The sequence below is a fragment of the Oncorhynchus mykiss genome, chromosome 13 (genome assembly GCF_013265735.2).
Source record: "Oncorhynchus mykiss isolate Arlee chromosome 13, USDA_OmykA_1.1, whole genome shotgun sequence".
In the NCBI taxonomy this organism is placed as follows: Eukaryota; Metazoa; Chordata; class Actinopteri; order Salmoniformes; family Salmonidae; genus Oncorhynchus; species Oncorhynchus mykiss.
The window spans coordinates 12423529-12449829 of record NC_048577.1 but is presented as its reverse complement, the minus strand read 5'-3'; the positions used below and the strand labels follow the sequence as shown (position 1 = coordinate 12449829).

General features: G+C 42.5%; 1 pseudogene; it reads left to right on the top strand.

The window, feature by feature from the left end:
- The first annotated feature begins 1266 nt into the window (after positions 1-1266).
- The window catches only part of LOC110487266, a 32547-nt pseudogene continuing 7512 nt past the window's right edge, over positions 1267-26301 (top strand).

Genomic DNA, 26301 nt, shown 5'->3' with positions numbered 1-26301 from the left:
GATAAACAATACAAAAATGACATCACCTGTGTTTTATTTTAAAAAATCATTTTCCTGGTGGTTTTCCTTTTTCTAGGCATGATTAAGGTTATCAGTACTTTAAAAAGTTATTGCATTTTGGGAAGTTTGCAAGTTGAATTAAAATGGTCCCTTTGGGTTGCAAACACCCGGCTCAAACGGGTTATGTCTTTCACACCCGGCTCTGAAACGGGTTATGTATTTTACACCCGGCTCTGAAACGGGTTATGTCTTTCACACCCGGCTCTGAAACGGGTTATGTCTTTCACACCCGGCTCTGAAACGGGTTATGTCTTTTACACCCGGCTCTGAAACAGGTTATGTCTTTTACACCCGGCTCTGAAACTAGTTATGTCTTTTACACCCGGCTCTGAAACGGGTTATGTCTTTTACACCCGGCTCTGAAACGGGTTATGTCTTTTACACCCGGCTCTGAAACGGGTTATGTCTTTCACACCCGGCTTTGAAACAGGTTATGTCTTTTACACCCGGCTCTGAAACGGGTTATGTCTTCCACACCCGGCTCTGAAACGGGTTATGTCTTTTACACCCGGCTCTGAAACAGGTTATGTCTTTTACACCCGGCTTTGAAACAGGTTATGTCGTTTCGGCGACAGGTGTTTGTTTTTGGACTCACCGGAGCAGACTTTGGAGTTATTGTTTTAAAGTATGACAGCAGACTGTGTATGGCTTATGCTAGTACGGGTAGTTAACGGTGTTTAGAGTGTGGAGATGTTGACCATAAGCGACATGCTTGCCCGAAAAGGGAGAAGGCGGAGGGAGGGGTGCAGGTGGTCCTCGTAACGCCTGGGTCCACTGATGTAGGGACAGGTGGTCCGACAGTGATTGAGCAATCACAAGCACCTGTTGCTGAGGAACAAGCTGTCCGTGTTGAGGGTACGGACTTGCAACTTGTGCCAGAGGGGAACATCGTCTGTTATGCAGCAGAAAAGTATTGTTGTAGGAGGTAAGGATGGATTTGGGGAGGCAATTCCTCAGACTGGTGAGGAGATGCCCAGTACGAGTAATGGGGTTCAGGTGGGGCTAGTGTCCCAGGTAGTGGAGGAGATGCCCACTACGAGTAATGGGGTTCAGGTGGGGCCAGTCTCCCAGGTAGTGGAGGAGATGTCCACTACGAGTAATGAGGTTCAGATGGGGCTAGTCTCCCAGGTAGTGGAGGAGATGTTCACTACGAGTAATGGGGTTCAGGTGGGGCCAGTCTCCCAGGTAGTGGAGGAGATGTCCACTATGAGTAATGGGGTTCAGGTGGGGCCAGTCTCCCAGGTAGTGGAGGAGATGTCCACTATGAGTAATGGGGTTCAGGTGGGGCTAGTCTCCCAGGTAGTGGAGGAGATGTCCACTATGAGTAATGGGGTTCAGGTGGGGCCAGTCTCCCAGGTAGTGGAGGAGATACGAGTAATGGGGTTCAGGTGGAGCTAGTCTCCCAGGTAGTGGAGGAGATGCCCACTACGGGTAATGGGGTTCAGGTGGGGCTAGTCTCCCAGGTAGTGGAGGAGATGCCCGGTACGAGTGATGGGGTGCAAGTGGGGAGTGTTCAGAGGGATGTGGCTGAGGGGAGTCAGTGGTCTGTGGCCTCAGTTGAGGAGGATCAGGAGAAGGATATGGACATCTCTGTTGATATGATAGCAGCTGGTGACGACTCAATTTACAATTTAGAGGATGTAAATGGGTTCCTGGATCAGACTTTTGGGAAATCTGTCAAATTGGCAGATTCCTTTGATGTTGATAAGTTCTTGAGGTCAGCTGTTGTGTTCCAGGTGACGGTGGGGTTAGACCAGCTGAGTGTGAAGAAGCGTTTCCATTTGAGGAAATGTGTTACTGCTGTCACGGCAGCAAAGGGTAATGGGAAACGTGGTCAGGTTCAGAGAAAATTAAAACAATGATGATGATCATGCCTCATAGGGGGTTTTTCTCTCATTTCTCTGTGGTTTCTTCTGTTTTTCCCTTTCACTTCTCTATACGGCAATCAATTGCAAGGACCCTCAATCACCGTAGACAAACTGAGCGTGATATATAATCGTACAGTACACAGCAAACTCACTTGGATTACATTGGCTTTGAGGCGAGCCTTGCATTTTGTTTTCAAAGTGGGTGACAGAAGCAAAACGGCCACATTTTTACCCAGATGTGCTCGGCATGAAGATTTGGCGTCACAATATTTGCGTTACAAAGAGTTTAAAGAAGGCATCTTGTAAGGGCCCTTATGATGGAAAATGGACCAAGACAATGGTCGGCTTTGGGCCAGAGGATGATGACTTTACGGCTGAACTGATCTACAATTATGGAGTAGGAGGATATCGCCTAGGCAATGACATCCTCGGTTTAACTCTGCAGTCTAGCCAGGCTGTCAGCAATGCTAAGCGGCTTGGTTGGCCCCTCACTGAGGTTGGAAAGGGCCTCTGGCTGAGGCCCCAGGAGGTTATCGCTTCTTCTGGACAAAGAACAGCCTCCCAATGATCCTGTACAGAAGGTGTGTCTGGCAGGGTCTGACCTGCAGAAATCAATACGCTGCTCCTCCCTTCTGGGGATGAAGGTGAAAGAGAGAAATGAGGATAAGAAGACTGTGCTGATGGGATTCACAGACACTCCGTGTAAACTAGAGATTCACAACATTGTTGGGACTGTAGATCATGGGACAGCCTTCGAGTGGATAGCATTCTAGTGTCCATGTGAGCAGTTGGCAGATCGTGAACCCTTGATGACAAAGGGAAACCACAAAATCCTTACTCTCTTGGTTAGCCTGGAAACCCCTGGGAAGGCTACAGTTGAAGTGGTCATTTGGGCTGACTCTCTCTCTCTCTCTCCCTCTCTCTCACACTAACTATCTCTGCTTTATTGGCATGGGAAACATGTTAACATTGCCAACACAAGTGAAGTAGATAATATACAAAAGTGAAATAAAACATAAAATGAACAGTAAACATTACACATACAGAAGTTCCAAAAGAATAAAGACATTACAAGTGTCATATTATGTGTATACTGTATATACAGTGTTGTAACGATGTGCAAGTGGTTAAGGTACAAAAGGGAAAATAAATAAAAATAAATATGGGTTGTATTTACAATGGTGTTTGTTCTTCACTGGTTGCCCTTTTCTCGTGGCAACAGGTCACAAATATTGCTGCTGTTTTGGCACACTGGTATTTCACCCAATAGATATGGTAGTTTATCAAAATTGGGTTTGTTTTCGAATTCTTTGTGGATCTGTATAATCTGAGGGAAATATGTGTCTCTAATATGGTCATACATTTGGCAGGAGGTTAAGAAGTACAGCTCAGTTTCCACCTCATTTTGTTGGCAGTGTGCACATAGCCTGTCTTCTCTTGAGAGCCATGTCTGCCTACAGTGGCCTTTCTCAATAGCAAGGCTATGCTTACTGAGGTTCTACATAGGCAAAGCTTTCCTTAAGTTTGGGTCAGTCACAGTGGTCAGGTATTTTGCCACTGTGTACTCTCTGTTTAAGACCAAATAACATTCTTGTTTGCTCAGGTTTTCTGTTAATTCTTTCCAATGTGTCAAGTAATTATCTTTTTGTTTTCTCATGATTTGGTTGGGTCTAATTGTTCTGCTGTCCTGGGGCTCTGTGTGTTTGTGTTTGAACAGAGCCCCAGGACCAACTTGCTTAGGGGACTCTTCTCCAGGTTCATCTCTCTGTAGGTGATAGCATTGTTATGGAAGATTTGGGAATCGATTCCTTTTAGGTGGTTGTATAATCTTTTACGTTTTTTTCTATATTTTGATAATTAGCGGGTATCGGCCTAATTCTGCTCTGCAGGCATTATTTGGTGTTTTACGTTATACACTGAGGATATTTTTGCAGAATTCTGCATGCAGAGTCTCAATTTGGTATTTGTCCCATTTTGTGAATTCTTGGTTGGTGAGCAGACCCCAGACCTCACAACCATAAAGGGCAATGGGTTCTATAACTGATTCAAGTATTTTTAGCCAGATCCTAATTGGTATGTCACATTTTATGTTCCTTTTCATGACATAGAAGGCCCTTCTTGCCTTGTTTCTCAAGTCGTTCACAGCTTTGTGGAAGTTACCTGTGGCGATGATGTTTAGGTCAAGGTATGTATAGTTTTATGTGTGCTTTAGGGCAATGGTGTCTAGATGGAATTTGTATTTGTGGTCCTGGTGACTGGACCTTTTTTGGAACACCATTATTTTAGTCTTACTGAGATTTACTGTCAGGGCCCAGGTCTGGCAGAATCTGTGCAGAAGATCTAGGTGCTGCTGTAGACGCTCATTGGTTGGTGACAGAAGCACCAGATCAACAGCAAACAGTAGACCCTTTGACTTCAGATTCTAGTAGGGTGAGGCCGGGTTCTGCAGACTGTTCTAGTGCCCTCTCCAATTCGTTGATATATATGTTGAAGAGGGTGGGGCTTAAGCTGCATCCCTGTGTCACCCCACGGCCATGTGGGAAGAAATGTGTGTTTTTTGCCAACTTTAACCACACACTTGTTTGTGTAAATTAATTTTATAATGTCGTATTTCTATCTATCTCTCTCTCTCTCTCTCTCTGCTTCTCTTTCTCTCTCACAGTCTTTATCTCTCTTACACACACTGTCCTTTAATTCAATTTGATTCAAAGGGCTTTACAGGAAACATATGTTTACATTACCATAGCAAGTGAAATGGATAATGAACAAAAGGAAAATAAACCATCAGAAATTAAAACAATACCCTCACAAAAGTTTTGAAATAATAATTTCAAATGATATTATTGGCTATGTGCGGTGTTGTAATAATGTGCAAATAGTTGAAGTACGAAAGGGAAAATCAATAAACCGATATAAATAGGTTGGATTTACAGTGGTGTTTGTGCTCCACTGGTTGCCCTTTACTTGTGGCAACAGGTCACAAATCTTGCTGCTGTGCTTGCACACCTAATAGACATGGGAGTTTATCAAAATTGGATTTGTTTTCAAATTCTTTCTGGGTCTGTGTAATCTGAGGGAAATATCTGTCTCTAATATGGTCATACATTTGGCAGGAGGTCAGGGAGTGCAGCTCAGATTCCATCTAATTTGTGCACATAGTCTGTCTTTTCTTGAGAGCCAGGTCTGCCTACAGCAGCCTCTATCGATAAGAGGCTATGCTCACTGAGTCTACAACGACACAGGATGAAACCCAGATCAGTCAGGAAGCTAAAGCTTGGTCGCAAATGGATCTTCCAAATGGACAATGACCCCAAGCATACTTCCAAAGTTGTGGCAAAATGGCTTAAGGACAACAATGTCAAATACTAATTGAGTGTATGTAAACTTCTGACCCACTGGGATGAAAGGGAACCGGGAAGACTAAAGAGAAGGAAAAACACGCTGGGACAACTTGACAAGACGAACTGGCAACAGACCGACAGAAAACGCAGGTATAAATACACAAGGGATAATGGGGAAAATAGGAGACACCTTGTGGGGGGTGGAGACAAGCATGAGACAGGTGAAACAGATCAGGGGGTGACAGAGTCTGTACATCGTCAAAGGTTTTCTTAATTTTGGGTCAGTCACAGTCACAGTTGTCAGGTGTTCTGCTACTGTCTACTCTCTGTTTAGTGAGATTTCCAGTTTGCTCAGTTTTTGGGTGAAGTAATTATCTTTTTGTTTTCTCATGATTTGGTTGGGTCTAATTGTATTGCTGTCCTGGGGCTTTGTGGGGTCTGTTTTTGTTTGTGAGTCCCAGTACCTCTTTCTCTATCTCCCTCTCTCTTGCTCTTTCTGTCTGTAACTCCACTCACAAGGACAGAACAAGCTGCTCCTTCCATGTCACTGTGATACTGTAGATATCTCCCCAAACAAAAATATATTCCTACCACCCCTCCTCTGATTCTAAAATTGGTCTAATGCCCAAGTCTCCTCCCTTACAAAATATGTTGTTGGTTTTAGAAGGCAAGAGGTGGAGCAACAGAAAGTGATAGTGAGTGAGCAAAAGAAAGGGAGAAGGAAAGAGAGAGTGAGCTGTCTAGACACCCTACTCTTCTCGAAACTCTTCACCATGTGTCACGTTATGTACAGAACATCCTAACCCTAATCATGGAGCAGGGGATGCATCCCAAATGACACCGTATTTCCTATATTGTGCACTTATTTTGACCAGAGCCCCATGGGCCTGTGTAGTGAATAGGGTGCCAATTGGGAGTCAACCTCCTTCCTCCTAGCTCGCCAGTGTTTACCCAATCTGTTTAATCAGGAAGTGACCACCCACGGATTGGAACTGGGGATGGGGACAGGAGTACAGGTTCAAATTCATTTGGCACACTGTAGCAAAATGTTTTGCAACCGGAAATTAAAACGAGCATTTCTTATTGGACAAGTTCAGGTAAAGACCTCCCATTTGTCTGTTTTTTTGTTGTTGAAACATTTGATGCATAATGAACCAGACCCAGAAGAACAGGAGTACAGAGTACCTTATAGAGCTGCCAAATGAAGCAGTGTATATGTGTGTGTTAATGTACGATGTGTACTAGACCTACTAGAGCTGCCAAATGAGCCAGCAGAATCAGGCTAATCTATATGAGCTGCGCTTACAATGCTAGGGGGGGGGGTTCCCCTTACATTCTCGCCCATTTTTGTTATTTTGCTATATTTTCTCTATCGTATCTCTCTCTCTCTCTCTACCCATCTCTTTCTTTCTCTACCTCAGTCTCTCTCTTATCCTCCTTCCCCATCCATCTTTCACTGTATTTTACTCTCCCATTCTCTCGTTGTCTTTCTCTCCAATATAGACTTTGAAATGTGTCTTTCAAATCTGAGGACAAGTGTCTCGTCGCCTGATTCACCATAGAACATTGTTGATTCCACCCCCCTTTCAGGACAAGACAGACAGGTAGGACTATCTGTCTGTTTGATGCTGCTAGGTGTAAATTGCAGGAAATTACATTTACCGCCATTCCCCCACGAGTATTGACAATACCTCTCCCTTTATTCAAATACCGCTTTTATGTTCAACTTCGTCCCAAATGGCCACCTATTCACTAATATGGTGTTCTAGGGCCCACAGGGTTCTGGTCCAAAGTAGTGCACTATATAGGCAATAGAGTGCCATTTGGGATGCTACCCTGTAAATTGAGTGGGGGGAGGAAGGGAGGAAAGGAAAATGGTATAAAAACTGAATGCTCACACCGCATGAATGATAATTGTGTTTCTGTGGGTTGCTTGGTTACCGTTCACATGAAATTGGAGGTTGTGGAGAATTGTGATTCCGCTGTGGGTTTCCTTGCGCTGCTGTGCGTGAGCCGGCGCAAACACACTCCAGGAAATAGCACCATCACTTTGATATCATTTTTGAAAACAGTTTATGGGAGAAAGAGAGTTTGCAGAGAGACAGAATAGGCTGTATGACCTGTCTGTGCAGACAGATCAGACATTCTTCAACTGTTGTTTCGTCATTTCACGGAGAAAGCAGGCGTGCCAAAACTTGGATCACATTTTCAGGAGCATAAAGACACATGGATATTTATGATAATATATTCTGTGCTCTTTCATGTCAGTCCAGAGAACAAACTAAAGAACCCAATGTACCATCCAGACAATGCATTTGTTATTGGGATTGACATACATACACACACACACACACACACACACACACACACAGACTTCTGTTAATGACTGGCATCCTTTAATGAAGTACGACTCGCATCGCACCTCATTTGCACATTCTAACCTTCACCCATAGACCCAATACATCTCCTCTCTCAGTATTTCTGCCAGGAAGATCAATAATTTAGGAGAGGCGAGGGAGATGAGGACAGGACAGCACAGGCGAAGGAGAGGAGGGGAGAGGGGAGGAGAGGAGAGGGGAGGAGGAGAAGAGTAAAGAAGAGGAGATGTAACATTCTAAATGTTCTGTCTGGTACAGTGATCTAGTGACCAGTGGTATTTTCTAATAGGCACAATACACCTATTCCCCCCAAAAAAAGTATTTGCCTATTTGAGGTCAAGTAGTCCACCTACCGAATGTGATGAAAATGTATGGTAATCATAATTAACTTAAGTTAATGAGAACTACTTATTGACATATTCACGTTCAACTTCCCTCATATCTTTTGTCTAATTGTTTGCCTGTTTCTTATGTATGTATGTGTGTGTGTGTGTGTGTGTGTGTGTGTGTGTGTGTGTGTGTGAGAGAGAGAGAGAATGAGTGCATGCCTGCGTCCCCGTGTTTGGGTATAAGACCAGTATTGCTGGATGATTGAACCCAATTGATGAGGCCAAGAGCCTTTGCTGCATAACATTACTGGGGACTCGGGGTGGTTTGGGTCGTGGGTAGATTTCAGTGGATGCTGGTGGGAGGAGCTATAGAGGGGCGGGCTCATTGAAATGGCTGGAATGGAATCAATGGAACGGTATCAAACATATTGAAACCACATGTTTGACTCCGTTCCATTTATTCCACTCCAATGAGCCCGTCCTCCTATCCTCCTATATTTCTTCCCACCTGGGAATAAGGTATTGGTGGATTCCCACGTGACTAACCTAACAGCCTTTGCAGCCTAGCTAGCATTACTGTGCCTTGGTTGTGCTGGTGGTGGTGGTGGGAAGTACATTCTGGACATAAGAATAGTAATATTGGATGATGCATGTTGGTGTATCCCATCTTTCATGACTATCGGAGCTCTGCTGCATGCATCATAATCCATTTCTTAGAAAAAATAGAAAGGACAAAATACTGTTCTTGGAAATAGTGACAAGATACACTATGTGAATATAAAACACGATGTCCAAATGCAACCTGCCAGCCAGGTTAGGGAGACCGTAGATAAATGAACTGTCCCGTAGAAGGTGTTGCCCAGCTTTAACCATGGAAACTCATATCTGAAAATGTACACTGAGTGTACAAAACATTAGGAACACCTGCTCTTTCCATGACATAGACTGACCAGGTGAATCCAGGTGAAAACTATGATCCCTTATAAATGTCACTTGTTAAATCCACTTCAGTCAACATAGAGGAAGGGGAGGAGACAGGTTAAAGGATTTTTAAGCCCTGAGACGATTGAGACATCAATTGTGTATGTGATCCATTCAGAGGGTGAAGGTGTAAGACAAACGATTTAAGGGCCTTTGAACAGGGTATGGTTGTAGGAGCCAGGCACACCAGTTTGAGTGTATCAAGAACTGAAATACTGCTGGGTATTTCACGCTCAATTGTTTCCTGTGTGTATCAAGATGGTCCACCTCCCAAAAGACATCCAGCCAACTTCACACAACTGTGAGAAGCATTGGAGTCAACAGGGGCCAGCATCCCTGAGGAAGGCTTTCGACACCTTGTAGAGTCCATGCCCTGAAGAACTGAGGCTGTTCTGAGGACAAACTCAATATGTTCCTAATGTTTTGTACACTCAGTGTATATACAAATATTGGAATGTTCTTATAGTTTTTTATATGGTAATTTATAAAAACAATGTTAAACCTATAAGGAACACATTTATTTTGTAGAATTGACCTTGTCAGAACATACAATTGTATTATAATATTCATGTAATTAATATATTTTGTCTCAAATGTGTCATACCATGTTCATGTAGGAAATTCACCACAATCATGTAATCAATTGTGTACGTAATTTAAGGCATATAAGTTAACACATAATCAACTACACCACTGACATGCAGTGCCTTCGGAAAGTATTCAGACCCCTTGACTTTTTCCACATTTTGATACGTTACAGCCTTATTCTTAAATGGATTAAATAAAACAATTTCCTCAGCAATCCTCACACAATACCCCATAAAGACAAAGCAAAAACAGGTTTTTAAAAATGTTGGCAAATTTATTAAATCCAAAAACCAGAAATACCTGATTTACTTAAGTATTCAGACAATTTGCTATGGGACTCAAAATTGAGCTCAGGTGCATCCTGTTTCCATTGATCATCCTTGAGCCGTTTCTACAACTTGATTGGAGTCCACCTGTGGTAAATTCAATTGATTGGACATGATTTGGAAATGCACACACCTGTCTATATAATGTCCCACAGTTGACAGTGCATGTCAGAGCAAAAAACAAGCCGTGAGGTTGAATGAATTGTCCTTGGAGCTCCGAGACAGGATTGTATTGAGGCACAGATGTGGGGAAGGGTACCAAAATATTTCTGCAGCATTGAAGGTCCCCAAGAACACAGTCGCCTCCATCATTCCTAAATGGAAGAAGTTTGGAACCACCAAGACTCTTCCTAGAGCAGGCCACCCGGCCAAACTGAGCAATCGGGGGAGAAGGGCCTTGGTCAGGGAGGTGACCAAGAACCCGACGGTCACTCTGACAGAGCTCCAGAGTTTTGCGCTGTAATTTTGTCAGGCTTGGACTTCAGGCACCTAAAGACTCTCAGACAATGAGAAACTAGATTCTCTGGTCTGATGAAACCAATATTGAACTCTTTGGCCTGAATGCCAAATGTCACGTCTGGAGGAAACCTAGCACCATCCCTACGGTGAAGCATGGTGGTAGCAGCATCATGCTGTGGGAATGGTTTCCAGTAGCAGGGACTGGGAGACTAGTCAGGATTGAGGCAAAGATTAACTGAGCAAATCCTGAGCGATCCTTGATGAAAACCTGCTCCAGGGTTCTCAGGACCTCAGACTGGACTGAAGGTTCACCTTCCAACAAGACAATGACCCTAAGCACACAGCCAAGACAACGCAGGAGTGGCTTCGGGACAAGTCTCTGAATGTCCTTAATGTCCTTAAGTGGCCTAGCCAGAGCCTGGACTTGGACCAGATCGAATGTCTCTGGAGAGACCTGAAAATAGCTGTGCAGCAACGCTCTCCATTAAACCTGACCGGGCTTGAGAGGATCTGCAGAGAAGAATGGGACAAACTCCGTAAATACAGGTGTGCCAAGCTTGTAGCGTCATACCCAAGAAGACTCAAGGCTGTAATTGCTGCCAAAGGTGCTTCAACAAAGTACTGAGTAAAGGGTCTGAATACTTACATTAATGTTTAATTTCCTTTCTTTATTTTGATACATTTCCCAAATTTGATAAACAGTTTTTGCTTTGTCATTATGGGGTATTGTGTGTTAATTGATGAGTGGTAAAAAATATTTAATCAATTGTAGAATAAGGCTGTAACGTAACAAAATGTGGAAAAAGTCAAGGGGTCTGAATACTTTCTGAAGGCGCTGTATCAGGAAAGCCATTCAACATCTTACCAGATACTTATTAGATTTTTGTACAAATCCTCTCCTGCCATACAAGGCTCTAATTTGATTTTCAGAATTTGTTTTCTTAAAATCTATAGTATATGATCAAATGCAGCTGGTCATCGGGGTCCATAGATACACATATGACAACTAATAAACAATACAAAAAAATTATAGATTATAAAATTCCACCAGGTGGGTCCATATTTAATAACCACACCACGAGATCAAATGACCAACCAGGTCCACACATTTTACATCAACTGATAAACAATGTGAAAATGTAATAGTAGATGATCTAATGCCAACAACAGTGAACGAGTGACCTTTCAACCCTCTCTAGCATTAGTGGAGGAGGATGCTAAAGGTGGATGAAGTCCAAGAGGCTGACAAAGTCCCAGCGCAAATCAGCCGCTGATGTCGGAATCATCTGTCACCTCTCCTTATAATGTACCTCACCCTTCCCTTTACTGAACATAATGGCTGGAAGGCTTAGCTGAACATAACACAACTATTACACACACACTGTCATCTCATATCTCAAGTATGGAACATACTGTACACAATAGAGAGAGAAATATGTGTACATGCCTGCGTGTGTTCACGCACGTGTTCTGTATGCAAGGTGCACGTTTGCGTGTGTGTGTGTGTGTGTGTGTGTGTGTGTGTGTACTAGCGAACCTAATGGAGGTCGTAGCACCTGGGTGATTACACCCCTCCAAGTATCCCTCTCATGGGTAATTTGGAGCTGCGTGTTCTAGAACACGCTGACAGACAGGAAACGTAACCATGACAAATAAGGCATTTCTCCAAGTTGTAATGTGGGGATAATGGGCCTGCTACAGGTCCTCTCCATTATGGATGGATGGTTGGTTCTCCCCCTCAGTGCTGTGTGTTGATATGAATCACCATAATGGCTGTTGTTTTAGACTGATGAATTAGACTTGGCGTTTTAATGGATTATGTACAAGTTCAGTGAGTGTACGTGTGTTTGGTTGTCAGGCTGAATTTAAGATGGAAATTAGTATTTTTGTGTCCTGTAGAGTCGAGGACTTGTATGAGTCATTGTAATAGATGTTGTTTTCAACAAGATGTAGTTGTATGAACGACTGTTGTTTTGGACTCAGCCAACATTCCTGAACTTTACAGTTGTCACATTGAAGTTGAGAATGGTGGCTTTATGCCGTTGTAGAGTTCAGTGACTGTACATTTTGTCACGTTCCTTTTTCACATTCCTGTCACGTACACAAAGAACATAGTATGTCACAGCTGTGTTCAAATCAAAGGATTCCTTCATCTTGGAGCTGTGGAGCATCTTACCCATTTGAAATAATTATGCTAAAATGTAATGTAGAGAGTATGCAAATATAATGTATCCACTGAGTAAAATGTGACAAATTTCAACCCTGTTAGCACACTCAGTACCATGTTTTCATGAAATTCAGAGTAAGCTGACATGTACAGCTAATCTCTCTACGTATTAAGCCCTTTACACACACACACACACACACACACACACACACACACACACACACACACACACACACACACACACACACACACACACACACACACACGTGGGTGTGCATAATCACACACCTTCCTTTGGGATCCCTCTTAGTCCAGTATGATTCCTTCCAAGTATACTGTGTTTGGGTTGTGGTGTGGGTCTGGCTTGCTATTGGTCTGGAGATAGCTGAATAGGCCAATCGGTGACGTGCAGAGGTTGTCTCAGTGGGGACAGGTTCATCCTGTAGACATGGCTTATTGTTACTGGCACTGCTGTGGGTTCTTTGCGGCGTGCTCTTTTCCCGTTAAACCCCCTAGAGTCTAAGGGCCCGGGCTGGGTTTCTAATAAGCTAACATATGTAATTGTTTTAAGATGGTCATACCAAGTAATTGTTTGAATTTTAGGACCCAACAAAAATAATAATTTGATGAAACATTACATTTGGCTTTCCTGCTATTAGCCCATAACAACACATTGAATAACATAGTCAAAAAATACATTAAAAGGAAGCATATTTTGAAGTGTCTGTCCTATATCTGAGAGCTATAAGAAAGCTCAGGAAATTATTACATATATTTTGACCCATATTTAACCCTTTTTTGGCACTAAAGTACCTCCATACTTCCGTTCCGTTTTTAAAACTGGTACAGGGTTACTTCAGACGAAGCTTGTAAGCATCGTAGAGCAAAATCTGACATGTACGTGTTCGTGAGAGTCTCCTCTTTCTACAGTGGGGTAATTAGTTTGTAGCGCGTACTGTTTGGTCGCTACAGACATTTGCATGAGAAGACAGACTTCCGGGATGTCTCCTGGTTTAGCTCTACCAGCTTCCACCGCTGATGGTCCGCGGACAGTAGCCCATGCAGAAACAGATATCTCTATCTAAAACGGATGGATTTTGATGAGGATTATTTGTATTATGCTAATTAGATTAGAGTCAATCGACTCTAGGGGGTAGTTATCTTCTTTGAGTTCCATTAGTGATTTTAGTCCTCCGCACACACACACACACACACACACACACACACACACACAGCCCATCCTGTCCTCATATGACACATACAGTTAAAGTCGGAAGTTTACATACACGTAGGTTGGAGTCATTAATACTTGTTTTTCAACCACTCCACACATTTCTTGTTAACAAACTATAGTTTTGGCAAGTCGGTTAAGACATCTATTTTGTGCATGACATAAGTAATTGTTCCAACAATTGTTTACAGACAGATTATTTCACTTATAATTCACTGTATCACAATTCCAGTGGGTCGGAAGTTTACATACACTAAGTTGACTGTGCCTTTAAACAGCTTGGAAAATTCCAGAAAATAATTCCATGTCTTTAGAAGCTTCTGATAGGCAAATTGACATAATTTGAGTAAATTGGAGGTGTACCTGTGGATGCATTTCAAGGCCTACCTACACAGTGCCTCCTTGCATGACATCATGGGAAAAGCAAAATAAATCAGCCAAGACCTCAGAAAAAAAATTGGAGAACTCCACAAGTCTGGTTCACCCTTGGAAGCAATTTCCAAACACCTGAAGGTACCACGTTCATCTGTACAAACAATAATACGCAAGTATAAACAGCATGGGACCACACAGTCGTCATACCGGTCAGGAAGGAGACGCGTTCTGTCTCCTAAAGATGAACGTACTTGCGAAAAGTGCGAAAAGTGCAAATCAATCCCAGAACAACAGCAAAGGACTTTGTGAAGATGCTGGAGGAAACGGGTACAAAAGTATCTATATCCACAGTAAAACTAGTCCTATATAGATATAACCTGAAAGGATGCTCAGCATGGAGGAAGCCACTGCTCCAAAACCACCATAAAAAAGCCAGACTATGGTTTTCAACTGCATATGTGGACAAAGATCGTACTTTTTGGAGAAATGTCCTCTGGTCTGATGAAACAAAAATAGAACTGTTTGGCCATAATGACCATCATTATGTTTGGAGGAAAATGGGGGAGGCTTGCAAGCCGAAGAACACCATCCCAACCGTGAAGCACAGGGGTGACAGCATCATGTTGTGGGGGTGCTTTGCTGCAGGAGGGACTGGAGCACTTCACAAAATAGATAGCATCATGAGAAATGAAAACTATGTGGATATATTGAAGCAACATCAGGACATCAGTCAGGAAGTTAAAGCTTGGTCTCAAATGGGTCTTCCAAATGGACAATGACCCCAAGCATACTTCCAAAGGTGTGGAAAAATGGCTTAAGAACAACAAAGTCAAGGTATTGGAGTGGCCATCACAAAGCCCTGACCTCAAGCCTATAGAAAATGTGTGGGCAGAACTGAAAACGTGTGTGCGAGCAAGGAGGCCTACAAACCTGACTCAAGTTGCACTAGCTCTGTCAGGAGGAATGGGCCAAAATTCACCCAACTTATTGTAGGAAGCTTGTGGAAGGCTACCCAAAATGTTTGACCCAACTTAAACAATTTAAAGGCAATGCTACCAAATACTAATTGAGTGTATGTAAACTTCTGACCCACTGGGAATGTGATGAAAGAAATAAAAGCTGAAATAAATCATTCTCTCTACTATTATTCTGACATTTCACATTCTTAAAATAAAGTGGTGATCCTAACTGACCTAAAATAGAGCATTTTACTAGGATTGAATGGCAAGAATTGTGAAAAACTGAGTTTAAATGTATTTGGCTAAGGTGTATGTAAACTTCTGACTTCAACTGTACATAGTTGATAAGGTTGATAAACCTAAACCTATCCGGATATAGAGCAGGATCTGTAGCACTTTGTGATGATTCAATTGACTGAACAAGCAGTAATAAATCAACACACACAACTGTTTGAACACTGCCCATGCTTGGCTTATAGTGATCTATGAAGCGTGACCATATCACACACACACACACACACACACACACACACACACACACACACACACACACACACACACACACACACACACACACACACACACACACACACACACACACACACACACACACACACACACACACACACACACACACAGTGTTGGCAAATAGTGTGAAGCGTGGCTGTCTGAGAATAGGAGCAGGGAAGGGAAAGGGGATACCTAGTCAGTTGCACAACTGAATCCATTCAACTGAAATGGGTCTTCATTTACCTGACTGACTAATTCTGTTGTTTCTGCACTGTACAAAGAGTTCTTGCATGTGTCCACAGTGAATGCAATGTTAAATATTGATTGTGTGTGTGTGTGTGTATGTGTGTGTGTGTATGTGTGTGTGTGTGTGTGTGTGTTATTGAGAAAGAGCAAACAGAACAATGCAATAAAAATATATATATATAATTGATTATTTTACCTTTATTTCATCTTTATTTTACCTTTATTTCACCTTTATTTTACCTTTATTTCACATTTATTTTACCTTGATTTCACCTTTATTTTACCTTTATTTCACCAGGTTCATTGAGATTAAACACATCTTTTCCAAGAGAGACCTGGCCAAAAGAACCGCACACAACGTTTCCGTAACTTACAACATAAAACACAAAGCACTACAGTTGAAAAACATCAGTTTACATTGAACAGGCACATAGGGTTTGGGAGGAGGGTTCAAGATTCACACTTAAAATGGGAGCTGTCTCAGTATGGCCTTGTAAATGAAAACATACCAATGACATAGTCTCTGTCTCCCTGAAGCGCTAAGGAAGGCCAGCCACTGTCACATAGAGGGTACAGTGATGAGTGAGGGTTTTGGTGTTCGTAATAAACCTCAGTGCCCCATGATACACAGTGTCAAGCATACGTAATGATGCAACAGGGGCATACATGTACAAGGTATCACCATAGTCGGATACAAGCAAGAAGGTAGAGGAAACAAGTCTCTTTCTCCCGTCAAGTGAAAAACATGACTTACTTTGAAAAATGTAAAACTTCTTATCTTCTTTTATTAGCACCAGCTAAATGTTTAAATTCACTATTTCTCATTAGCATTACAAATGGTTCCCCTTCCTTTCTGACAGCAACACACACACACACACACACACACACACACACACACACACACACACACACACACACACACACACACACACACACACACACACACACACACACACACACACACACACACACACACACACATGCACATCCCAGCCCTTCTGACAACTCACGTAGTGTGAAAGTGCAGGCTGTGATCGGTCTAATGGCTTATGGAGTGGTACGTTTAGTGTAAATTACGTTGGAATGTTGGTACTGTAGGAGTGTATGACCTTTATAAAAGCGAGAACAAAACCTTCTGTGGCCAACGATAATGGCTGCATCCCAAACAGCACCCAATATTGTGCCTGGAGGCCCTATGGTTCCTGGTCAAATGTAGGGTACTAAAAATGAAATGGGGTGCCATTTGGGTCATAGATCATGTGTTTTAATGTCTTCATGCTCAAATACCAGTGTGGGTTTTCAATAAGTGTAACAAAAAAACCTGTAAAATCCTCCAATGTTGGTTCGGGTCGTTCATGACCGACCAACCGAATGGCTTAAGAGTAATTACATCGAAAATTACATTTTCTTTCAAAAAGTAACATTTATTTTTCAAAAAGGAACATTGTTTGCATCCCAAATTGCAACCTTTCCCTATATAGTGCACTACTTTTGACCAGGTCCCATAGGGAATAGAAAACCATTTGACACGCAGACATTGAAATGCAATGCAGCAATGATGACTGTAACGTTATTACTCACTGACATGTGTGTGTGTGCGTGTGTGCGCGTGTGTGTGTGTGTCAGTGGAGGCTCCTCAGAGGAGGAAGGGGAGGACCATCCTCCTCAGTGAATTTCATAAAAATAAAAATAGTGAAACATTAAAATAATTATCCTTTTTAGATAAAACTATACGAAATATATTTACGTCTTACACAGTAATTATGACAAAATTCCGAAGAATGTCCTCCAACCTATCAGAGCTCTTGTAGCATAATTTGACATGTTGTCCACTCAAGCAAATTATCAGAGAATAAATCTAGTACTCAGAGCATAAACTACAGCTAACTAGCACTGCAGTTTATAAAGTGTGGTGAGTAGTCGACTCAAAGAGCGAGAAAGACAATAGTTGAACAGTTTTGAACAAATGTATTTACAGTGCCTTGCGAAAGTATTCGGCCCCCTTGAACTTTGCGACCTTTTGCCACATTTCAGGCTTCAAACATAAAGATATAAATATATATAAATATGAATATATTTTTTTTTGTGAAGAATCAACAACAAGTGGGACACAATCATGAAGTCGAACGACATTTATTGGATATTTCAAACTTTTTTAACAAATCAAAAACTGAAAAATTGGGCGTGCAAAATTATTCAGCCCCCTTAAGTTAATACTTTGTAGCGCCACCTTTTGCTGCGATTACAGCTGTAAGTCGCTTGGGGTATGTCTCTATCAGTTTTGCACATCGAGAGACTGAAATGTTTTCCCATTCCTCCTTGCAAAACAGCTCGAGCTCAGTGAGGTTGGATGGAGAGCATTTGTGAACAGCAGTTTTCAGTTCTTTCCACAGATTCTCGATTGGATTCAGGTCTGGACTTTGACTTGGCCATTCTAACACCTGGATATGTTTATTTTTGAACCATTCCATTGTATATTTTGCTTTATGTTTTGGATCATTGTCTTGTTGGAAGACAAATCTCCGTCCCAGTCTCAGGTCTTTTGCAGACTCCATCAGGTTTTCTTCCAGAATGGTCTTGTATTTGGCTCCATCCATCTTCCCATCAATTTTAACCATCTTCCCTGTCCCTGCTGAAGAAAAGCAGGCCCAAACCATGATGCTGCCACCACCATGTTTGACAGTGGGGATGGTGTGTTCAGCTGTGTTGCTTTTACGCCAAACATAACGTTTTGCATTGTTGCCAAAAAGTTCAATTTTGGTTTCATCTGACCAGAGCACCTTCTTCCACATGTTTGGTGTGTCTCCCAGGTGGCTTGTGGCAAACTTTAAACAACACTTTTTATGGATATCTTTAAGAAATGGCTTTCTTCTTGCCACTCTTCCATAAAGGCCAGATTTGTGCAATATACGACTGATTGTTGTCCTATGGACAGAGTCTCCCACCTCAGCTGTAGATCTCTGCAGTTCATCCAGAGTGATCATGGGCCTCTTGGCTGCATCTCTGATCAGTCTTCTCCTTGTATGAGCTGAAAGTTTAGAGGGACGGCCAGGTCTTGGTAGATTTGCAGTGGTCTGATACTCCTTCCATTTCCATATTATCGCTTGCACAGTGCTCCTTGGGATGTTTAAAGCTTGGGAAATCTTTTTGTATCCAAATCCGGCTTTAAACTTCTTCACAACAGTATCTCGGACCTGCCTGGTGTGTTCCTTGTTCTCCATGATGCTCTCTGCGCTTTTAACGGACCTCTGAGACTATCACAGTGCAGGTGCATTTATACAGAGACTTGATTACACACAGGTGGATTGTATTTATCATCATTAGTCATTTAGGTCAACATTGGATCATTCAGAGATCCTCACTGAACTTCTGGAGAGAGTTTGCTGCACTGAAAGTAAAGGGGCTGAATAATTTTGCACGCCCAATTTTTCAGTTTTTGATTTGTTAAAAAAGTTTGAAATATCCAATAAATGTCGTTCCACTTCATGATTGTGTCCCACTTGTTGTTGATTCTTCACAAAAAAATACAGTTTTATATCTTTATGTTTGAAGCCTGAAATGTGGCAAAAGTTCACAAAGTTCAAGGGTGCCGAATACTTTCGCAAGGCACTGTATGTGGACCCCATTCAAATGTGTGGATTTGGCTATTTCAGCCACACCCGTTGCTGATGGGTGTATAAAATCGAGCACACAGCCATGTTATCGCCATAGACAAACATTGTCAGTAGAATGGCCCGTACTGTAGAGCTCAGTGACTTTCAATGTGGCACAGTCATGTGATGCCATCTTTCCAACAAGTCAGTTCGTTAAAATGTTGCCCTATTAGAGCTGCCCCAGTCAACTGTAAGTGCTGTTATTGTGAAGTTGAAACGTCTAGGAGCAACAACGGCTCAGCCGTGAAGTGGTAGGCCACACAAGCTCACAGAATGGGAACGCCAACTGCTGAAGCGCATAGGGACTTAAAATAGTCTGTCCTCGGTTGCAACACTCACTATCGAGTTCCAAACTGCCTCTGAAAGCAAAATGTCGTTCCACTTCATGATTGTGTCCCACTTGTTGTTGATTCTTCACAAAAAAATACAGTTTTATATCTTTATGTTTGAAGCCTGAAATGTGGCAAAAGGTCGCAAAGTTCAAGGGGGCCGAATACTTTCGCATGGCACTTTATTTAAAAATGAATGAGAAGCAGGAGAGAGAGCTAGCTATATGTCGTTGTATTTTTTGTCACTTTCACTTAGCTAGAGAATGCAGCTAGCTAGTTTAACCTACTCAAACACCTGGCTCAACCCGAAAGGGATGCTATGTTAGCTAGCTGGCTATGGCTATCTAACATCGGCATTCTTCCAAGTTAAGGTAATCTTTTGGTTTTATTAATTTATTGCCAACAGGGCCCGCCGGTGTAACCGCTAAAATGCTTGCTGACCACACTGTACTGCATGAATGTAGTGAGTTTACTAATGTGTTAGATCCAATAGCTATGTTGACTAATATGATGTTAGCTAATTAGGTGACAACAACGTAGGCTGTGTGTAGCGGTTAGCGGTTATGATATAAAGATTTCGCCTTGCCACAACCAGCTGATGTTTTGTTCACTGAAGTCCACAAGCAAAGGGCGAGAGGAGGAGAGCGGGTAGATGCGAGAAGGAATTATACAACGTGCAAAGTGATCATGCTGTTTGTATGTGGCTGCTATGAAAGTCAACCGTGTCTGCGTGTGATCAGAGGTTTATTCATTCCGCAATTTCGGTTGGAAAACATTTCTTAAATTTAAGCAAAAGGAATGAAACGGGGATAAACATACCTGAATTTCTCCAATAGAAACTACAGTGGGGAGAACAAGTATTTGATACACTGCCGATTTTGCAGGTTTTCCTACTTACAACGCATGTAGAGGTCTGTCATTTTTTATCATACACTTCAACTGTGAGAGACAGAATCTAAAACAAAAATCCAGAAAATCACATTGTATGATAAAAAATAAAAATAAAATATTTATTTATTATTTTACCCCTTTTTCTCCCCAATTTCGTGGTATCCAATTGTTGTAGTAGCTACTATCTTGTCTCATTGCTACAACTCCCGTACGGGCTCGGGAGAGACGAAGGGAGAGACGCACCAATGTGTCGGAGGAAACACCGTGCACCTGGCAGCCCTGGCCAGCGCGCACTGCGCCCGGCCCGCCACAGAAGTTGCTGGTGCGCGATGAGGCAAGGAGATCCCTACCGACCAATCCCTTCCTAACCCGGACGACGCTAGGCCAATTGTGCGTCACCCCACGGACCTCCCGGTCGCGGCCGGTTACAACAGAGCCTGGGCGCGAACCCAGGGACTCTGATGGCACAGCTGGCGCTGCAGTACAGCGCCCTTAACCACTGCGCCACCCGGGAGGCCTCATTGTATGATTTTTAAGTAATTAATTTGCATTTTATTGCATGACTTAAGTATTTGATCACCTACCAACCTGTAAGAATTCCGGCTCTCACAGACCTGTTAGTTTTTCCTTGAGAACCCCTCTTGTTCTCCACTCATTACCTGTATTAACTGCACCTGTTTGAACTCGTTACCTGTATAAAAGACACTTGTTCACACACTCAATCAAACAGACTCCAACCTCCCCACAATGGCCAAGACCAGAGAGCTGTGTAAGGACATCAGGGATAACATTGTAGACCTGCACAAGGCTCGCATGGGCTACAGGACAATAGGCAAGCAGCTTGGTGAGAAGGCAACAACTGTTGGTGCAATTATTAGAAAATGGAAGAAGTTCAAGATGACGGTCAATCACCCTCGGTCTGGGGCTCCATGCAAGATCTCACCTTGTGGGGCATCAATGATCATGAGGAAGGTGAGGGATCAGCCCAGAACTACACGGCAGGACCTGGTCAATGACCTGAAGAGAGCTGGGACCACAATCTCAAAGAAAACCATTTGTAACACACTACGCCATCATGGATTAAAATCCTGCAGCGCACGCAAGGTCCCCCTGCTCAAGCCAGCGTATGTCCAGGCCCGCCTGGAGTTTGCCAATGACCATCTGGATGATCCAGATGAGGAATGCGAGAAGGTCATGTTATCTGATGAGACAAAAATAGAGCTTTTTGGTCTAAACTCCACTCGCCGTGTTTGGAGGAAGAAGAAGGATGAGTACAACCCCAAGAACACCATCCCAGCTGTGAAGCATGGAGGTGAAAACATCATTCTTTGAGGATGCTTTTCTGCAAAGGGGACAGGACGACTGCACCGTATTGAGGGGAGGGTGGATGGGGCCATGTATCGCGAGATCTTGGCCAACAACCTCTTTCCCTCAGTAAGAGCATTGAAGATGGGTCGTGGTTAGGTCTTCCAGCATGACAACGACCCGAAACACACAGCCAGGGCAACTAAGGAGTGGCTCCGTAAGAAGCATCTCAAGATCCTGGAGTGGCCTAGCCAGTCTCCAGACTTGAACCCAATAGAAAATCTTTGGAGGGAGCTGATAGTCCGTATTGCCCAGCGACAGCCCCGAAACCGAAGGATCTGGAGAAGGTCTGTATGGAGGAGTGGGCCAAAATCCTTGCTGCAGTGTGTGCAAACCTGGTCAAGAACTACAGGAAACGTATGATCTCTGTAATTGCAAACAAAGGTTTCTGTACCAAATAATAAGTTCTGCTATTTTTGTTTTAGATTCTGTCTCTCACAGTTGAAGTGTACCTATGATAAAAATTACAGACCTCTACATGCTTTGTAAGTAGGAAAACCTGCAAAATCGGCAGAGTCTCAAATACTTGTTCTCCCCACGGTATATTTTGGAACTGTTGGGCTAATGATTACACGCTAGATGCATGCACGTGTGTGCAAGGGGTTATTGAATCTGTCACTTTGATTACTCAAATGTTTCTCTCAACCTGTGCACCTACGTCGTAAACTTTCATTCATAGGCTAGGTTGTAGCAACCTCATGATGGGTATAGAGAAACTGTATCCTGTAGTAGCCTAAACCTATCGATATTTACATTGAGGTGGGTGAATGGAATATGACTGACAGTCATCCAATATGCTGTAATGGAAATAAGGCCATGCTCATAAAAACACCGACCGCAACTAGTGTACTGTATGTGTGTGTGTGTGTGTGAGTGTGTACCGTTGTTAAGACAATATTAATTTAGTCACCCCCTTATGGACAATGAGAATGGAGTTGAATAGAAAAACATCCAACCAATGCATTTCAGCGTCACTTAAGCTTCATGTTCTAGTATTCATCAAGTTCCCTTACGGAAAAAACATCATTTCACATGTGGAAAATCACACGATTTCACATGAACTTTCACATGTGAAATCATGTGAAAATGTTAATTTGGAACACTTCATATGTGATCACATGTATTAACACGTATAGTTCCATGTTATCACGTTGGTTTACATGTTGTCACATTATCATATAAACTTTACATAAGACCACGTGATCACATGAAAACATGTGTTTTTGGAACACTTCACGTGATCAAGTGAAATTCAAAATGTTTTTTCTGTAAGGGTTGTTTCCCCTCTCTCTCTTTCTCTCTCTCTTTTCTCTCTCTCTGTCTCTTTCTCTCTCACTCTCTTTCTCACGCTCTCTCTCTTTCTCACGCTCTACGCTCACTCTCTGTCTCTGTCTCTTTCTCTGTCTTTCTCTCTGTCTCTCTCTCTCACTCTCTCTCTCTTTCTCTCTCTCTCGCTGTCTCTTTCTCTCTCTCTCTCTGTCTCTTTCTCTCTCTCTCTCTGTCTCTTTCTCTCTCTTTCTCTCTGTCTCTCTCACTCTCTTTCTCACGCTCTCTCTCTTTCTCACGCTCTACGCTCACTCTCTGTTCGACAACCTGTGCCGCTGTGTGTGTGTTTAAGAGAGAGAGAGAGAGAGAGAGAGAGAGAGAGAGAGAGAGAGAGAGAGAGAGAGAGAGAGAGAGAGAGAGAGAGAGAGAGAGAGAGAGAGAGAGAGAGAGAGAGAGAGAGAGAGAGAGAGAGAGAGAGAGAGAGAGAGAGAGAGAGAGAGAGAGAGAGAGAGAGAGAGAGAGAGAGAGAGAGAGAGAGAGAGAGAGAGAGAGAGAGAGAGAGAGAGAGAGAGAGAGAGAGAGAGAGAGAGAGAGAGAGAGAGAGAGAGAGAGATGCAAAGACACACCACAGGAGGTTGGTGGCACTTTATTTTAATTATTTATTTTTATGGGGTGGATCAGCTTTAATATTGCAGATAGATTTAATTGTCTCCGTCATTTCCAATCCCCCATATACTCTACCGGTCAAAAGTTTTAGAACACCTAATCATTCAAGTGAATTTCTTTATTTGTAGTATTTTCTACATTGTAGAATAATAGTGAAAACATCTAAACTATGGAATAACACATATGGAATCATGTAGTAACCAAAGAAGTGTTAAGTAAATCCAAATATATTTATATTTGAGATTCTTCAAAGTAGCCTCCCTTTGCCTTAATGACAGCTTTGCACACTCTTGGTATTCTCTCAGCCAGCTTCATGAGGTAGTCACCTGGAATGCATTTCAATTAGCAGGTGTGCCTTGCTAAAAGTTCAAGTTGTAGAATTTCTTTCCTTTTTAATGCGTTTGAGTCAATCAGTTGTGTTGTGACAAGGTAGGGGTGGTATACAGAAGATGGCACTATGTGGTAAAAGATCAAGTCCATATTATGGCAAGAACAGCTCAAATAAACAAAGACAAATGACAGTCCATCATTACTTTAAGACATGAAGGTCAGTCAATACAGAAAATGTCAAGAACTTTGAAAGTTTCTTCAAGTGCAGTCACAAAAACCATCAAGAGCTATGATGAAACTGGCTCTCATGAGGATCGCCATAGGAATAGAAGACCCGGAGTTACCTCTGCTGCAGAGGATAAGTTTATTAGAGTTACCAGCCTCAGAAATTGCAGCCCAAATAAATGCTTCACAGAGTTCAAGTAACAGACACATCTCAACATCAACTGTTCAGAGGAGACTGTGTGAATCAGGCCTTCATGGTCGAATTCCTGAAAAGAAACCACTACTAAAGGACACCAATAAGAAGAAGAGACTTGCTTGGGCCAAGAAACACGAGCAATGGACATCCATCAATGGTGGATTCTTTTATTTTTTTAGTCGATTTTTCACCCCTTTTTCTCCCCAATTTCGTGGTATCCAATTGGTAGTAGTTACAGTCTTGTCTCGTCGCTGCACCTCCCGTACGGACTCGGGAGAGGCGAAGGTCGAGAGCCATGCGTCCTCCGAAGCACAACCCAACCAAGCCGCACTGCTTCTTGACACAATGCCCATCCAACCCGGAAGCCAGTCGCACCAATGTGTCGAAGGAAACCCCGTACATCTGGCGACCGTGTCAGCGTGCACTGCGCCCGGCCCACCACAGGAGTCGCTAATGCGCGATGAACCCAGAATCTCTAGTGGCACAGCTAGCACTGTGATGCAGTGCCTTAGACCACTGCACCACTCGGGAGGCGACCGGTGGAAATTTGTCCTTGGGTCTGGAGTCCAAATTGGAGATTTTTGCTTCCAACAGCCGTGTCTTTGTGAGACGCGGTGTGGGTGAACTGATGATCTCCGCATGTGTATTTCCCACTGTAAAGCATGGAGGAGGAGGTGTGGGGGTGCTTTGCTGGTGACACTGTCTGTGATTTATTTAGAATTCAAGGTCCACTTTACCAGCATGGCTACCACAGCATTCTGCAGCGATACACCATCCCATATGGTTTGGGCTTATTGGGACTATGATTTGTTTTTCAACACGACAATGACCCAACACACCTCCAGGCTGTGTAAGGAATATTTTAGAGTCAAGGAAAAGCAGCCAACAAGTGCTCAGCATATGTGGGAACTCCTTCAAGACTGTTGGAAAAGCATTCCATGTGAAGCTGGTTGAAAGAATGCCAAGAGTGTGCAAAGTTGTCATCAAGGCAAAGGGTGGCTATTTGAAGAATCTCAAATATAAAATATATTTTGATTTGTTTAACACTTACTACATATTCCATATGTGTTATTTCGTAGTTTTAATGTCTTCACTATTATTCTACAATGTAGAAAATAGCAAAAGATAAAGAAAAACCCTTGAATGAGTAGGTGTTCTAAAACTGTTGACCGGTAGTGTATAAATATAGTGTATATATTATGTAAAAAATATAGATGTAGATATATTATAATTTATTTATATATATTTTCCTTTAATATTTTCCCCTAACCCTACCTTCCGTAATTGGAGTTAACTAATGAACAACAACACTTAGGCTTCTACTTCCAGCTTATACACACTATATACATTTTACAGACACAGTATATTTGACATTAGTTATATTTAGTTTGTTTTTATTCCCATCCTTCAGCTCCACTCAACCCCTCTGATCTATCTCTGAACACCATCCAGTTTTGATTTCTATTTGCCATATATCTTTCCAACTGTGCCGTTTCACAAAAGTTCTCTCTATTCTCATAGTTTCCACAAATTATACATGAAAGAAAAACATTTCTGCTTAG